We start from the raw sequence: 18,124 nt of genomic DNA, 5'->3' as shown, positions 1-18,124 counted from the left end.
TTGCCAGCTACTCATTTTAACTCAGATTTTTTTATTCTACAATGATGGAAATTCTGCAAACTTCTCTGGTCATTTTTAATGTCCAACAACCTTTTCTGTTAGGAAATTCTTATTTCTAACCTAAAGTAATTTACAACAAATTGATTTCAACTGCTCTATAGCAGGACTTACTGTTGTATCGTTAGTGATTAATCCTGAACTGCTTTTATTGAAATAAAAATTCATAGGCAGCGTGAAGCCTTTATTGGAAAACAGGACAAGTGAAAATTTTTACAGTGCTGTATCAATTTTTATTGCATTATTATAATTCAGGAGATACAATTTGATGTTTATTACAGTCTAATCAGAAATAATTGTGTGTCTTTTTATTTTTGGAGATAGAGTCTCACCTGTCACCCAGGCTGGACTGCACTGACACAATCAAAGCTCACTGTAGCCTTCAACTCCTGCACTGAAGTGATCCTCCCACCTCAGCCTCCCAAGTAGATAGGACTACAGGCGTGCACCACCATGCCCAGCTAATCCTTTTATACTTTGTATTATGTGCCTTCTTAACACTAGCTTTGCTATACCTGAAGTTGCCAACTGCTCAGGCTTTATATGCCTCTTCCATCTTTCCTCATGAAATCTATTTCCAACTCTTTAATTATGTATGTTGCTTTTTTACATTCTTTTATGGAATAAAATAACTCACTTTGGAAACTTAAATGTGCCAAACTGCAATGTAGTTGTGCATCTGAAGCAATTATTATTATTATTATTATTATTATTATTATTTAGAGATGGACTCTCGCTCTGTTGCCCAGGCTGGAGTGCAGTGGCACGATCTCAGCTCACTGTAACCTCCACCTCCCAGGTTCAAGCAATGTTCCTGCCTCAGCCTCCCGGGTAGCTGGGACTACAGGGGTACGCCGCCATGCCTCGCTAATTTTTTGTATTTTAGTAAAGACGGGGTTTCACCATGTTGCCCGGGCTGGTCTCAAACTCCTGAGCTCAAGCAATCCTCTTGCCTTGGCTTCCTAAAGTGCTAAGATTACAGGCGTGAGCCACCGCGTGCCCAGCCCTGAAGCGATTATTTTGAGAGCAGAGATACTCTTATATTTCAAAGAGTAAACTGGAAACCTCTGCTTCCAAGAGCACAGTTCTGCAATTGCACATGTACACTTGAACCAAAATGAGGTGGGTTTTTTTTGTTTTTTTTTCCAAATTACCCAACCAAGCTCCAAAGCAGACTTGCTGCATCTAAATCTTAGTTTGTGGTGAGGTTGTGAAGAGTTCTTTGTTTTTGTTTTTGTTTTTTTGAGATAGGGTCTTGCTCTGTCACCCAGGCTGGAGTGCAGTGGCAAGATCTTGGCTCACTGCAAGCTCTGCCTCCTGGGTCCCAGTTCAAGCAATTCTCCTGTCTCAGCCTCTGGAGTAGCTGGGATTACAGTCACGCACTACCATGCCCAGCTAATTTTTGCATTTTTAGTAGAGACGGGGTTTCACCATGTTGGCCAGGCTGGTCTTGAACTCCTGACCTCGTGATCCGCCCGCCTCAGCCTCCGAAAGTGTTGGGATTACAGGCGTGAGCCACCGCGCCCGGCGGGTGTGGATAGTCTTAGATGTAGTTTGGCAAAGCTACACAGGTGATACTGATGTATTCCCCTGTTTATCAACCACGAAGGGGAGTGAAAGTATCCAATTTGCCTTTTTGTAAAGGCGGAGTCTGGTATAAGTAATGTCAAGAAAGTGCTCTTAATCTTTATGGATCTCTTTCTTTTTAGCATCCTTCTGCTCCCAAAATTCCCAGTGTTTTCATCTGCCCTCAACAGCGTTCCTTTTGGGGGATCAGTCTGAAATAGTCTTTCCTCTATGGCATCCCATGTAATATAACAGAGGCCACAAAATTATGATTTCTGATTTTTTTTGTCCATTCTGTTTAAACCCTGAATTGCTGTTTTATTAAAAAAAATTTTTTTTAAAAAAAGGTTAAAATTCACCATAATTAGAGAGGTACAAGTACAAACAGTGTGGCCTATTTTCTTCTGTTGACCACTGCCTACTCTTATATGACCCAGTGGTCCCTGAAGGCATTTTGACTTGCAAGTCACAAAGTCTCTTCCAATTCCTTTGTTTTCTGGGGTCAATGCTTCTCCATTTTATGATCCAGTTGTCTCAAGCCCCATCTGTTTTCTAATATGACAACTAACCTAAAAAGCAATTTTTCCGAGGTGTTAATAGATGATAAAGGTTTAATGCATATTTTCTCCCAAGGGTGCTTGAATTTTATGGAAGACTAAGTGAAGTAAAATGTCACAACAAATGCAATTCTGGCACCATGACCAAAGAAAGTGCCATCGGAATTTTCAACAGCTAGTATCATTTTAACCAACAGAATAACAGCATTTCAGATTAGGAAGAGACCTTATCATGCTGGTGCAATACCATACATGTTCATTTTATAGATGTGAACACTGTGGAATCTGCATTAAGTGCTCAAAAATTCTTGAGAGATATTAGTTCCATGGAATCCCAGAACACAAATTTCATAACATCGAAAATGATGTAAAATAAGTTATAAAGATGTAATGGAATAATGATAGGACTAAGCTAGACAGGCAATTCACACACATTATTATTAATCTACAGCTGAAACTTATAAAGAAATTCTGCTCTGCAGGCAGTGCACTATGTAAACAGGATCCTAAATCAAATGTGTGCTAGCTGAACTAAGGTCTTCCCTATTCCCTTTCAGAATTACCTAAAAATCTTTTCAGATGTCTGCTTAGAACCATGTTTAGATTTATAAACAGACGCACATCTTCTCTCTCTACTGACAGTCAAAGATCTTTGAGAGTCACTTTACACTTTCAGTTCTGGCTGACTGACATCATTCTAACGGGTTATTTTGGCAGAATAACAACTTACAGATCTTAGGGTATCAGTGAGGTATTTCAAAGGTATCAAACTTTGAAACATTCCTGAAGATATTCAAAATAAAGAGGGTGGCATTTGTCATGAACTTGAAAAAATTAGCACCAAGGCTGCTGATGTATCTCTCTAACAAACTATGTATCTTTTGGATGTAATATTTATTTCAAAAACCAAGCTACAAATCAAGGAATTACCTATACAATGACACACATAATCAACTGAGAATTCCGGAGCATAGATATGAAATAAAACTCACTGTGATGAGATTCTACCAAAAAAATACAAGTACTAAAAAACAAACTCTAATGGAAAATTTCTGTAAATATATTACACAATTATTCTGAGAAATCAATAAATCAGAGAAAAGATAAAGACCTCTGGACAAGAGTGGAACACCTTTGCCAAGAGTGTGTCTTTCTCCATATTGCACCAGCAGAAGGTCTCTTCTTAACCTGAAATGCTGTTATTCTGTTGACTACTGACTTACGGCAAAAGAAAAAAAAGGAGGCATTATATCATGGATCCTTCAAATATCAATGCAAATTAAGTATGAGCTAATTTTATTACAACATATTGAAAAGAAGAAACAAATGCAGACACTAAATGAGTTGTCCACAATTAACACATTTCTTATACGAGGAGTTAACACAAAAGTAACAGCATAATAGAGCAAGAAAAATTAAAAATATTATTCCTTCATTGTACAATACTGAACTGCATAACCATGTTCAGTTCAGTAAACCTTTCCCTGTCACAGCTTCTGCATACCCAAGCAGCATCAGAGAAGACGGAAAAGAGGGAGAGTTGAAATCCAGCAACCACATTTTAGGGATGCCTATTAAAGAATGAGGGATAAAGTGCAATGATGTGAAAGATTTGCTTTAAAACACTTGAGATAAAAATAGGAAAGACAGCCGGGCGCGGTGGCTCAAGCCTGTAATCCCAGCACTTTGGGAGGCCGAGACGGGCGGATCACGAGGTCAGGAGATCGAGACCTCACAAGGTCAGGAGATCGAGACCATCCTGGCGAACACGGTGAAACCCCGTCTCTACTAAAAAATACAAAAAACTAGCCGGGCGAGGTGGCGGGCGCCTGTAGTCCCAGCTACTCAGGAGGCTGAGGCAGGAGAATGGCGTGAACCCGGGAGGCGGAGCTTTCAGTGAGCCGAGATCCGGCCACTGCGCTCCAGCCTGGGCGACAGACCGAGACTCTGTCTCAAAAAAAAAAAAAAAAAAGGAAAGAGAAAACAGATGAAGCAAGTAGGGCAAGAGCTAGATAATGCTAGGAGCTGGGCAATGGGGATGTGGGGTCATTATCCAGTTATCCTGAGTTTGTATACATTTGAAATTTTCGTTAATTAAAAAAAAGTACCTGAGTATTTGATAACTCCAAGAAAATCTCCAAGGAACTAAGAAGGCGAGGGACCTGGATGTCAGCCTCCTTATATACACATAGACCCTATTCAGCTCTTGCCTCTGAGCTCACCTGGCAGACCACATCCACCAGGACCTGTCTCTGGCCTCCCACCCCCTCCACCATAGCAAACTCAAATTCGATGAGTAATGTGGCTCCCTTGCTCAAATGACCTAAAATGACCACAGAAGGTAATGAACTAAACTTCCAATCGCTGATTGAGATGAGGGGGGATGGACTGAGCTGAAGATAGCTACCAAATCTTACTTTCATAATTCTTGGACTTCAACGATTCTGCTTAAGTTTAGGTCAGTTCGACTCCCTAAACAAAAAATCTGCTTCTTGAGTAAGGAATCATGAAATCATAACGATGTCATTTTCCATGGTAATTTGACTTCCTTCTATAACCTAATCTTAGATTTTTATTGCCTTAAAGTATAAAATATAAATGAAACATAAAATCAAATATCTGTTTCCATAAAAAAGGAACAACATATTTTAATGCTGTCAATACCAATGTTTTCACTGCATACATAGAATGTCCACAGGATCTTAAATTCTAAAAAGCAAAATTTTTCTTTATCTAAATTAAAAAATCCAAAGTACTACAAAATCAAACTTTTCTTGAAAAGCATTTAGTAAAACATTACACTTTAAAAAATAAAGATATGTAAGGCAGCAGAAGCCAAACATTTTTCAAATTAGCACGGAATTCATCACACAGTTTATATAGTCTTAGAATCTATATAAAGATTTTAAAGGAAAGCAATCTACTTAACATCTTTCTGGGACTATCATATTGATATGGACAGGAGATAGGTAAATACTGGATAGAAGAGGGTGGTTCCCCAGCAAAGGCCCTGCTCTCAAGCCTGGAAACCATGACTCTAAATGAGAACAGTTATCCCTGTTTTCCCATTTGAATGTTGCTTTTACCAAAACCACCCTGGCCCACCATGCCCCCACCACCCATCCTGTACCCATAAAAACCCTTAAACTCCACTGGCAGAAGAGCAGAGCAGCACAGCAGAGAAGGAGAGAAGAGAAGAAGCACCTGAACGTCAAAGAGGCAGCTGGACACTCAGAAAGGAGTTTGGGCTGGACAGGGGAAGATTTTCTTCCCACTCCATCCCCTTTCCAGCTCCCCATCCCACTGACAGCCACTTCCATCACTCAGTAAAACCTCTGCATTCACCATCCTTCAAGTCTCTGGGACCTGATTCTTCCTGAATGCCAGACAAGGACCTGGGTACCAAGAGGGCAGGGTGTAAAAGGCTGTCACCCTGACTCTCCACTGAGCTGGTTAACATTTAGCTATCTATGGACAGCAACTGCTGAAAAAGCATTAATTGTAATACACCCCCAGAGGCTACCGTAGGGCTGGAGCCCAAAAGCGTTCACCCCTGCCCCAGCACCTGCTTGCCCATGTGCTCCCCCTCCCACAATGGGTTTGAACTTGGCCAAGGAAAACGAGCCACCCCTCCCACCCCTGTCACAGGTCCTGCGGAGGGGTCCAGGGAACTGCCCCCTCTTAATGTCTCTAAGCTTGTATTTCAGAGTCATGGTTCCAACTGTTACTTCACAGAAGAATCTGGTTCACCAGAGCATCAAAAATAGAAGATGAGAGTGAAACCATCAAGAATAAAGAGGTCCCTGTGCAGCTGTGCCCTCCTGCCCTGCCTTCCCTAGGAAAAGGACACGACAAAGGACTTGGCCTTGAGGAATCACCAAGAAAGGCTTCATGTGTTACTTGTTGGGGTATCTTACTATGGGATCTATATATACACATATGTGTTTGTGTATGTATGTGTGTGTACATATGTGCGTGTGTATATACATATATACACACACATGTATAATCATATGATCAATAATAAACCCCCATTTCTTTTGAAGACTATTGGTCAAAGCTAGAATTTAATTTCACCACCATTTCTTTTGAAGACTATTGGTCAAAGCTAGAATTTAATTTCACCACCATTTCTTTTGAAGACTATTGGACAAAGCTAGAATTTAATTTCTTATAATTCAAAGAAATTATAGTTATGAATGTTTAGTCAATCCACATTGTACTAGTTTCCTATTGCCATTGTAACAAATTATCACAATTTTAGTGGCTTAAAACAACAGAAATGTACTCTCTTAAAGTTGTAGGTTTCAGAAGTTTAAAATCAAGATGTTGAACAATATGACAACAATAAATAACCCCATTAAAAAGTGGGCAAAGGACAGGAGCAGACATTTTTCAAAAGACATACAAATGGCTAAGAAGCATATAAAAAAATGCTCAACATCACTCATCATCAGAGAAATGCAAACAAAAACCACAATGAGACACCATCTTAGGGCAGTCAGAATGGCTATTATTAAAAAGTCAAAAAACAACAGGTATTAGCAAGAATGTGGAGCAAAGGGAATGCTTGTACACTGTTGGTGTGAATGTAAATTAGTACAACATCTATGGAAAACAGTATAGAGATTTCTCAAAGAACTAAAAATTGTACTACCATTTGACCCAGCAATCTCACTACTGGGTATCTACCTACAGGAAAAGAAATCACTACATTAAAAAGATACCTGCACTCGTATACCTGCACTCGTATACCTGCACTTGTATGTTTATTGCAGCACTATTAACAATAGCAAAGATGAGGAATCAACCTAAGTGTCCATTAACCTAAGTATCCAGTATCCATCAACAAAGGATTGTATAAAGAAACTGTGACATACATATATATAATTCTTTTTTTTGACTGAGTAGTATTCCGTGGTGTGTGTGTGTGTGTGTATATATATATAAGTGAAACTGCATATATATATATTTATAAGTGAAACTACATGTATATGAAACTATATATATATGTGTGTGTATATACACACACACACACACACACACAAACACACACACACACACCATGGAATACTACTCAGTCATAAAAAAGAATAAAATCATGCCTTCTGCAGAATAATGGATGGAACTAGAGGCCATTAATCTTAAGCGAAATAACTCAGAATCTGAAGTACCACATGTTCTCACTTATACGTGGGAGTTAAATAATGTGTACACATGGACATAGTGTGGAATAATGGACATTGGAGACTCTAAAGGGTGGAAGGGGGGTGACAGATGATAAATTACTTAATTTGTACAATGTGCACTATTCAGGTGCTGGTTACACTAAAACCCAGACTTCACCACTATGCAATATATCCATGGAACAAAGCTGCTCCTGTACCCTCTAAATCTGTTTCTAAAAATGAATAAAATAAAAAAGATGTTGGGAGGGCTCCATTCCTTCCAGAGACTCTAGACTCTAGAAGAGAATCCACGTCTTTGCCTCTCTCAGCTTCTAGGGTCTGCCTACCTTCCTCAGCTTGCAGCCCCTTCCTTGCTTCTCTCCAACCTCTTGCCTCCACAGTCACATCTTCTCTGACTCTCTGATTCCTCTTGCTTCCCTCTTATTGCACTGGGCCCACCTAGATAATCCAGGATCATCTCATATGAAGATCACATGATCACAATTACAAAGTTTCTTTTGCCAGGTAATGTGCCATTCATTTCATAAGTTCCAGGGATTAGGATGTGAACATCTTTGGGGGTCCATTATTCAGCCGACCACACCCATAAAAAAAACATAATACATAATTATAAATTTTGGTATTGTAATAATAAACCAGTAAATCAATAGCACCTGAAATCTATTTTCTTATTATATTCATAATTTCAATAATATCAGTTAATATCTATGGATACCAACAACCAAAGGAACTAATAATTAAGCTCATTAAACACAGGACACTTATGGGGCTCTGATTTTGATAAATAAACAGAAAGATTACTTCTGCAGCATCTTACATTTTCAAAGTGCTTTGCTATCAATATGATCATATTTACCATTTCATTTAATCTTCCATATAAGAGGTAAAAAGAAATGTAACTTTTATAAAATTGCAAACATGGTAAGTCACAGAGGCAGAAGATATAGTCAGGTCTTTCAGCTTTAAATCACAACCTCTTTCTCCTGTTACACCAGAAAAATAGGGCCTATTTCTCAGGCTCCTTCATATGGTCCATAGAACCGTGTCTAGGGCACAATCCATTTTGCCATATTTTGTTATATGGAGCTCTAAGATTTCAAAGGTCATAAAAAACTGTTCAACAGAAATAAAAGGGTTAAGATATGGAAAGAAAGTTTCAGATTACCAATAACAAAATTATTTTTCCTATCATAATTTTTAAAATAATTAAGCATAATTTGTTTAACTATATAATACATAGCTATGTCTTATTACTAAAATTGGTTTAAAAAATCTAAAAAGTACTGAGTGCTCTAAGAACAGACTAAAGTCAATTAATATTACAATGCCAATATAAAGCAAGCATATTTTACAAGGTAAATAAAAGAATTCAAAACTGATAGGCAAGCCACACAAATCTGCAGCATAATTCTATATAGTTTGCTTAGTATTTGCAAATTTGTGAGCTCCCTGTGAGTTCAATATCCAAGTGTTTGAAAAATTAGAGTTTTCTAGTTCTCCCTTATAACTTTATCTAAGAAGGTCTCCCCTTTTATTCTCCATCACGACATGCTATTCTTATCTTTATAGCACCTTTCTCCATTTACAAATTAACATTTGATTATTTTCTGACTGCACCACTTTATGTCTGTTTTGTGATTTTATTCTAAAAGACAATCCAACAACAGAGTAAGTTAATGTTTTCAGTGATGGGCAAAGGTGAAGGGTTTGATAAGCTATAAGGTTGTGAGCAAACAGCGGAAGGTCACCTGTTGTGATAGTTTAAAAGTCACACTTTCCATTTGAATCCAACCATTTATTCATTAGAAAATACAAAGCATTCCTATTTTCTGCCAAACAATGTTGCAGCCTCCAGGAAACAGAAATGAAATACCCAGTCCTTTCACTCAGAGAGCTCACAGTCCCATGGGGCAACACAGATAAGTGAAACTAACTTCAATGGAGTAGGTTCCTGTCATCTTCTAAACCACTTGGCATGGCTTACAAGATCCTTTGTGATCTGAACTGTCTCTAAGGTTTCAATCCCTGGGGTGCAATGAGAACACAGTGAAGGGGAAACTAACCAAGACTAAAGGGTCTGAGAATGCTTTGTTGGGGAAGAAGATACTCAGATAAGAAGGCACGAAGAGGTCAGGAGCGATGCCTCATGTCTGTAATCCCAGCAATTTAGGAGGCCAACGTGGGAAGATCACTTGAGGCCAGAAGTTTGAGACCAGCCTGGGCAACCTCACAAGTCCCCATCTCTACAAAAACCTAAAAATTAGCCTGGCATGGTGGTGTATGCCTGGGAAAGCTGAAGCAGAAGGATCACCTGAGCCCAGGAGATTGAGGCTGCAGTGAGCTATAATCACGCCACTGCACTCCAGCCTAGGCAAGAGTGAGACTTGTCTCAAAAAAAAAAAAAAAAAAAAAAAAAGGGGGGGGGCAGGGTTGTGGGTGGCAAGGCCAAGTAAACTTTCCTGTGTATGTCTGTGGGGAAGAAGCCACAAGGAGGGAGAAGGAGAAGGCATGGGTACTGTAAGCCGAGGGATACACGAACACATTGAAGAAGAGAGATCAGACAGGGGGTGGGTATTGTGAATAGTGTCATATGACAACCATGGGCTGCAAATGGAAAATAAAATCAGAGGAGCAATTATGAAGAACCTTTTAACCACACTAAAGAGTACAGATTTGATCCTAAAAGTGACACAGCACTGCTACTAAAGGGCTTTAAGCCGGGAAGAGACACAAACCAGATACTCATTTTAGGAAGATAACTGGCAGGGCAGCAGTGTAGATGGTCCACCTGGTGGTGGAAAGCTGTGGTGGGAGACACTTACTAAACGGCAGGAAACGCATGGGAGGACATGAGTTAGGCGTGCAGTGAGGCTGCTGTGCATAGGAGCACTCCATGAAGATTTCAGCAGCTGACAGAGATGAAAAGGATTCCATAGATTTTTAGGAAGTAGAATTAATGGGACTTGCTAACTCATTGTGAGGAGTGACCGTGAGGGAGGGTTTAGATGACTCCATTATTCATGTTTGGAGTTAAAATCATTTCAAAAGTCAAAAATACTAAGATTTACCATTTACGAAGTAATTATAACAGGCCAGGTATATCATCTCATTTCATCCACATAATTCAAAGAGTGGCAAGCAGTCCTTTGCTGGGAGGACCCTAAGGCTTAGAAAGGTTTGTAACTTGTCCAAGGTCACTATGTGTAGGTAAGATTTGAAACTATATCTGCCTTCCTCCCTAGCCATCTGCGAGAGAATGAAGAAATGGCAAAGAATTTACTGACATTATCCTGAAAGGACGGACAAAAAAGACTGCACGTGCTGCTCACTTTTTCTCCCCTTAAGAACAAGAATCAGGGCTGCTGCACAGTTGTATCTCAACCTTATACCTTACTGTGCATGTTTAAATGGTGAGCAAGAAAAGAAACGCAAAAGTGCTGGTTAATAACAATAACAGTAAGAATGACTTCATCCACAAACATAGGCAAGTCTATGCAAACCAGGCACCTTCTCAGAACAAAATATTTACAAGATATATATTAACACAGGGCATTGTTTTGGAACTATTACAACACACATGGGAAATTGAGAAGTTTTTTCAGTATTAATTGTAATTACAGGGATCACAGTGACTTCAGAAATTATTTATGTAGGCTTTCACACACACTCCCACTGTAAATTAGCAGTATTAGTTAATGGACACATTAAATGTTTTACCATTCATTTAATATTTTCAGACTGTACCAGAGATTGGAACAATCCATTAGTCTCATTCCCTTGGCACAAGCTCTTTTAGTTTATAACGGTAAATGGCTTTGTACAAGACACATATGTAATGGGAAATTTCAAAACAAAATAATTGTTTTCTATTGGTCACCACAAAACTAAAATATTTTTAAAACCTAAATTTTCCATTACACCATAATCATACTTAAGGAATGGAAAAGATATTTGAGTAGGCTAAAAACTTCAAAAGATTTTGGGAGGCTGAGGCGGGCGGATCACAAGGTCAGGAGATTAAGACCATCCCGGAACACGGTGAAACCCCGTCTCTACTAAAAATACAAAAATTAGCCAGGCGTGGTGGCATGCGCCTGTAGTCCCAGCTACTCGGGAGTTTGAGGCAGGAGAATGGTGTGAACCCGAGAGACGAAGCTTGCAGTGAGCCAAGATCGCGCCACTGCACTCCAGCCTGGGCGGCAGGGCGAGACTCCATCTCAAAACAAAAACAAAAACAGAAACAAAAAAACAACTTCAAAAGGACTATGAAAAATGATACCAAAAAAGTACTTTAAGCCATTTTAATAGTATTTAAAGCTGTTCTCTGAATTGCCTGCAAGACATCACCAGGGTTATCTCACATCACTTCGAATTCACAATGTCCGGACCTGAAGTCTTTTCACAACCCCAACCTGCTTTTATTCCCATTTTCAACCTTTAATTAAAGGCATCATTTATATACCAATCCTCCCCAAATCAATAACTCCACATTCACTTCCTCCTCTCCTTCTCCCCTCCCTTTGGCCACACAGCTCTCCAGTCCTTCTGCACAAAGTCTCTCATCCAGCCCATCCTTCCTTCCCAGTGCAGACAAGCTCATCTATGTCCTTATCCTGGTTTCCCTGAATATCCTGACAGCGTCCAAGGTGGTCTTCCTGCTGAACCCATCACTCTATCAAATGCATTCCAGAAGGTGGGTCCCATGTGGCATTTTTAAAAATTCTGAATAGGCAATAAACATTTATGATACAAAATTCAAAATGTATTTAGAATGAAAAGCACATATCCCTCCTAAGCCTGCCCCCAGCTACTGACTACCTTTACTGAAGGCAAATATTTATCTTCTTGTGCTTCTCTCCAGGGATATTCTATCCATATACAACAACTATATGCTCTTTTGAGGTTTAAAGGCATGCATGTGTGCACACACACAAACACACACACAGTAACATCTTACAATTCACACTGTTTCCCATCTGGCTTTTCCCACTGAATAAAACTTGAAGTTTGGTATGTTTTGTTACAGACAGAACTCATTCATCTTGTTAATGGCTGCATAACATTCCATTGCATGATATATTTCACAATTTACTCCAACCAGCCTCTAACTTGCGCATTTGGGTTGTTTCCAATCTTTTGCTATTACAATGTGCAATCATATCCTTGTAAACACGTCTTTGTACACATAAATGGCACACTTCACTACCCCTGCTGATTCCAGATAATGATAGTAGTGAAGGCACTGATGAATCTAAAGACTTGAAAACCTTCCTTTACACTCTGTCCTGTAAAGTGTGTATCTTGATATTGTGTTAAACGCCAGGCTAAAGCCTTTTAGAAGTTTATCTACAGTCATTTTGAGGATAGGCAGCTCTGTCCTGGCTGGTGGACACAATTCTACATTTTCCTAAAAAGGCATATGTAACCTAAAATATATTCATATGAATACTTTACCTGTACAAAAAAACAAAAAAAAAAAAAAAAAAAAAAAAACCTCCCCCAAATCTGAACTCTTACAAAGGCTCCAAAGGGAGAAGGATGAACTGCTTTGTACTGACAGCTTTTCTCACATTATGGTTCTGACAAACGGGGCAGCTCTAATAATATTGTTGAGTAACTGGGAAAAATGATTGTTAGCACCCTTTATGGATGGAATTCTGAAAAATACAATGGTCAAAATTTGTGCAGAAACCAGACCACGAAGGCCAAACAGCCCACTGCTTTTACAAACATGAGATCTATAACACAGAATGCTGTGACTCTTGCCACTTGAAATATTAGGCCTATGTGGCTACTGGTTACTCCCCTAGTAGCTAACTACTGTCAGACATTTCATACTGAATAGTGTTGTGCTAGATTACTACAAAGCATTAATGAAGTATGTCAAGGCATCCCCTACCAACAAGAAACCCTACCAACTGATTCCAACAGACTACATCACTGGGTGTTGCCTGGTGTTTGGATCAATGGAAGACATTGCTGAGTCTTGCTGGAAGGGGCCTTACCAAGTCTTGATGTCAAGGGCCAGGGTAGCCACACCTTCTAAGACGTCAGCTCTCTTTAACAGTTTCTTACTACTAATCTGTTTATCTCCACGATATAAAGACTAACTTCCGCCTTGAGTTCCACGTCAGTAGGAGCAGCCTACCAGAAGGTTCCAAGAGTATGCTGACAGCTGGCCAACCCTCCACTCCAAGCCTGATCAGCTAATACAACCTGAGTTCCAGGACTGTCCCAAAGTCCTTAGATGTGCTACCAGCAAGTCTCAACCTGTGGCAACCAACAAAATAAACAACTAAAAAATAAAATCTCCAACTAGATAGCACTCAACCTACCTGTTCTCAACAGGAACATCTTGCTTCTGACTTCCCTTGTCTGTTGCTGACTAGATTGTCATTTGTCTCCATAAGTACAAACCTACCTTTGCCTTCATAAATTGAGATTTGGGCTCAGCAAAGCTTAAACTGGATCCAGAGACCACAAAAATGTGTAAGGCCGAAACCAGTAAATAGAAAATCTCTTTTAGCCAGAAACTAATTTCATGATTTTCTTGTTGGAGATTAAATCCTTATGTAAGACTAAAATGCAAAGAGGAATCAAAATTGCTAATCCTCTCTCATCCTCTAAAGACATATCAGCCTCTAGTGACCACCAGAATCAATGCCATGGCACAAGCACTCTAATCACTGCTAGCTGGTCTGCTGTTCTAGGTGAGCTTTCTTCTCACTTGAAGGTAATAAGGATTCACTAGGAATGGCCAGACTAGACTAAATCCTATTTAAAAGTGTGGGCTTTCACTTGGTTACTGTGATTTTACTCTAATTATAGGTGCTTCAAATTTCTCATATGCTCTCATTCTCATGGAAAGAGCTTAGGCTTCAAATATTAATTATGCTACTTAACTATATAAATTTACACAAATTAAGTTATCTGAGACTCACCCTTCTCCTCCTCCATTGGTTGAATGGGAGGAAGAATACCACATGGACTTACTGAGATAATGAAGTGAGATATTAATATCATATGAAAATTACCTATGTGCCCATTATTTCTTATGGATTATAGGACACACCAAAAAGATTTCAGAAACAAATGAATAATCATTTTGTATCTATATTAAAAACACCTTATATTATTAAAGTCTTATAGAAATAATAGGCTTTCCTTAATGTTATTTTAAAATTTCACTAACAGTCAAGACAAACCTAAAATTATTTTAATTTTTTTTAAATAAAAGGTTGATGCTTTAAACTGTCTAATGGAGTCAAAATCTGTGAGGTGTAACAATGTGTTCATATTTTTAAAGCATTTCATATAGGATGTAAAGTCCAATTCTGGAGTTGTTAATAAGACCAGGTGTCATGGACATGGAACCCCCCGCTTTTATTTTTTTTGAGACAGTCTCGCTCTGTCACCCAAGCTGGAGTGCAGTGGCACGATCTCAGCTCAATGCAATGTCTGCCTCCAGAGTTCAAGGAATTCTCCTGTCTCTGCCTCCCGAGTAGCTGGAATTTCAGGCATGCGCCACCACGCCCGGCCCATTTTTGTATTTATAGTAGAGACGGGGTTTCACCATGTTGGCCAGGCTGGTCTCTAACTCTAGACCTCAGGTGATCCACCCGCCTCAGTCTCCCAATGTGCTAGGATTACAGGCATGAGCCACTGCGTCGGTCCCACTGAACCCCTTTCTAGGAGCACATCACTGGGGACCTCTTCAGGGTGATTCAGGACTCCACTAGGCTTGGGTTGTTCACAAGGCATAGGGTTGCAAACATCTCTGGGATTTTCTGGGGAGTGTGAGCACCATGCCTCCCTACTATACCTTATTTCTTAACAGGTATAGTTACGAAACTATAGTTAACACCAAAGATTCTGGCTTTCAAGGAGGTTATGGAACATAAAAAAATTAGCAAACAGAACTCCATCATGCTGGCCAGGACAGAACTGTCAAGATATTAAAACTCTTCAGAGCGCTGCTGTTTCAATGAGATGGTTATTATGTATCAGACTCTCTTTTGCTAATTTCCAGATATTTACAGTGGGAATTAAAAAAATCTTTTTTATTGCCAGCAGCTTATTTTCCCATATTAGGCCCCTATTCCAGGTGCTTACATGAGATAAGCCATTGTCTTTTATAGAGTTTGAGGCTTTAGTCTGCACCACAAATAGGTACCAGAAGTAAGAGTCAATCTAAATGAGTACAGGACTAAAGAGCCTTCAACGAAACACTTCAGCCACATCAAGACCACAATGAAGTCTGTAAATTCCACAGCCCTTCTTCAAAAAGTACATGAGTATATCAGTCAGGTGGGCAAAAGAAGAATAAACCTTTCACAGCAGTCTGCATAGCTTAGAAGCCTCTGGATAACAGGGCAGTTGATGGAACTTGGGCTGCTGGTCCAAAACTTGACCCATCCTTGCCTGTTTTCATGCAGTAACTCTCAGAAGAGATAGGTTTTAGAAGTTTACCTCCACACAGCTACAAGCTATGTCTTCAGGATCATGGTGACAATGACAGTGTCAGCTCAGGACCATCTATTTGGAGTGTGTAAAAGGCCTTGCATAGGAACACATGAGTGAACTGTGGATTTATAACCAGCCCCAAGAGCAGGAGGCAGTACAGCCCATGGCCATGCACTGGGAGCTACAACATGGCACACACACTGGGAAGGTCAGTCCTCCATGCTACAAGGTTATAACTGGCCAAGCTTTTCATGTGACAGCAGTCTGCCACTGGCGATCCACAAGGTGCCAGAGGCTAAAGGCCACCTAGGAAACCAGCTTCATGAAACACGGATATGCAGACTCAGGGATAAAAAGTTCAACATGGTGGCCAGGGTTTGGCCTCAGAAATAGTGGGAGCGGGGCATGTTTGTGGAGAAGAGCAGATGAACTAGTCTCACAGAAGTTTGTTTATGGAATCATGAATGGTCTGCGCCTCAAGTTCTAAGGAGATTGTCATTCCTATAACCTGGGCCCCTGTGATGGCACAGTTTCCAGTCTCAGTAGGGAGGCGAGTTCCTTGTTTTTGGTATCCAAATAATCCTATTCACAAGGTCACATACTTTAAAGACAGGGACCTATCCCTGAAGGCAGGCAGCATAGCCTTTAAATTTGTTTAAATTTGAGTAAAAACTTTTTAAAAATTGGTACTCAGTGGCCAATTTTTTTTTTTTTATTTAGCACTGTACACCCAGAATCTAGCACAAATGCCTCATATATATAAGGAACTCTTGATAAATATTGGTTAAATAAATGAATGAATGAATTCTAAGGGCAGTCCTGGAAGTGGACAGACAGATGAGGAGTGGGCTGCTGTGCAACAGACTAGGACAGAAGGAGTACTGGAGGCTGCAGGTTGAAGGTTACTGATCAGGAGCTCTATATTTTCCCTGAGCCGTGGATCTTCAGTAAGGGGAAAATGGCAACACCAGGCATGGCAAATGATCATGACACCCTGACTGAATGTCCGACACAGCTCTTTGGATGACAAGTGCCCTCTCCCAGCCTACTGATAGTGTCTATTAACCACTACGAACCCTTTGATGAAACTGATCCATGTCCTGGGACTCCCATGGTCTGATTTTGCAAGCAAGTCCTAGGTTCCCAGAGCTCCCAAGTTGGCAGAAGAACCAAGCACATGCTCACTGGGTCTTGCCTTCCTTTAGAAACCCCATTTGAAAGATTTCTGGAAGGCTACTAGTGATGGTGGAGACACAGGTTCTGTTCTTCTGCCACACCTTATCTTCACCCCAAAATTTTTGTCTAGCTACAAAAGGACCAATGGTTTCTTACACTTTGGTGTAAGGAAGCCCATAATAACCTTAAGAGCCATTTCTCTGGGTAAGTCTTGGAAAAGATGCCGTATCACTAAATGGAAAGATAAATATGAAACACCCACAGAAACAAAGATATTTCATTTCTAAAAGCCCCTAATTTCTATAGAAAAAGGAATATGAATTTTAAAGTTAAGATAAATTATCAGCTTTCAGAGTATAAAGCCATCTAAATTGTACATAAATCAGTTTTAAAAGGCAAAAAAACACAACCACTTAAATTGCATTAATATGGCATCATTTTAGAGTACTATAAAATATTTTAACTAATATAAATGTTAAAATATGAGGTTTGCTGCTATCAGTCATCTAATAATTATGTAAGCCAAGGTGGGACCACTTCAATGATTAATGAAAGGCAAGAATCATGTTTGTAAACATGGTATAAAATAGTCTTAAGTCATTACATAAATATTCCAATGAGGATGCAAGAATTTATGGGTATAATATATATAAACCAATAGCACAGGGAGGGATTAGAAAACTGTTCTCTAAGCCAAAACATGACCTAATATTTTTTGTCCAAAAAAATCCACTACAGTTTACAAATGTCACTCATTCATTCAACAAGGATATACCCCTTCATTTATTCAACAAATACTTATTAGCTTTCCCTCTGTGCCAGGCACTGTGCTAGCCTTGAGGATTCAGTGGTAAAGAAGCCACAGTCTTTGCATCTGCAAGGAAATGTGTTTCTACCATCTCTCCTCACCCCCTCTCACATGCACATACCATGCAAAGATCTCCCCAGCTGCATTATAGAAAGATGGTCATTTAGCTCTTGCTGTGTGGTATAATGAGCCTCCACGTGTAGTGTCTAGCACAGTGCCCAGCAGTCTCTAAATCCACTCTTCTTTGACTATTCCCAACAAACATCAAGAGCTGAGAGCCCTGAATTCCAGATTAGCTGTGCCCTGCT

The 18,124-nt window shown here is 39.7% G+C and overlaps 1 protein-coding gene across 7 annotated transcripts in view; it reads right to left on the bottom strand.

Annotated features, from left to right (window-relative positions):
- DGKH (diacylglycerol kinase eta) overlaps positions 1 to 18,124 on the bottom strand; it is a 202,145-nt gene that overhangs the window by 81,452 nt on the left and 102,569 nt on the right. The gene's annotated exons all lie outside the window — the stretch shown is intronic.

The sequence above is a fragment of the Macaca thibetana genome, chromosome 17 (assembly GCF_024542745.1).
Source record: "Macaca thibetana thibetana isolate TM-01 chromosome 17, ASM2454274v1, whole genome shotgun sequence".
Lineage (NCBI taxonomy): Eukaryota > Metazoa > Chordata > Mammalia > Primates > Cercopithecidae > Macaca > Macaca thibetana.
This window is presented reverse-complemented; position numbering and strand designations above follow the sequence as displayed.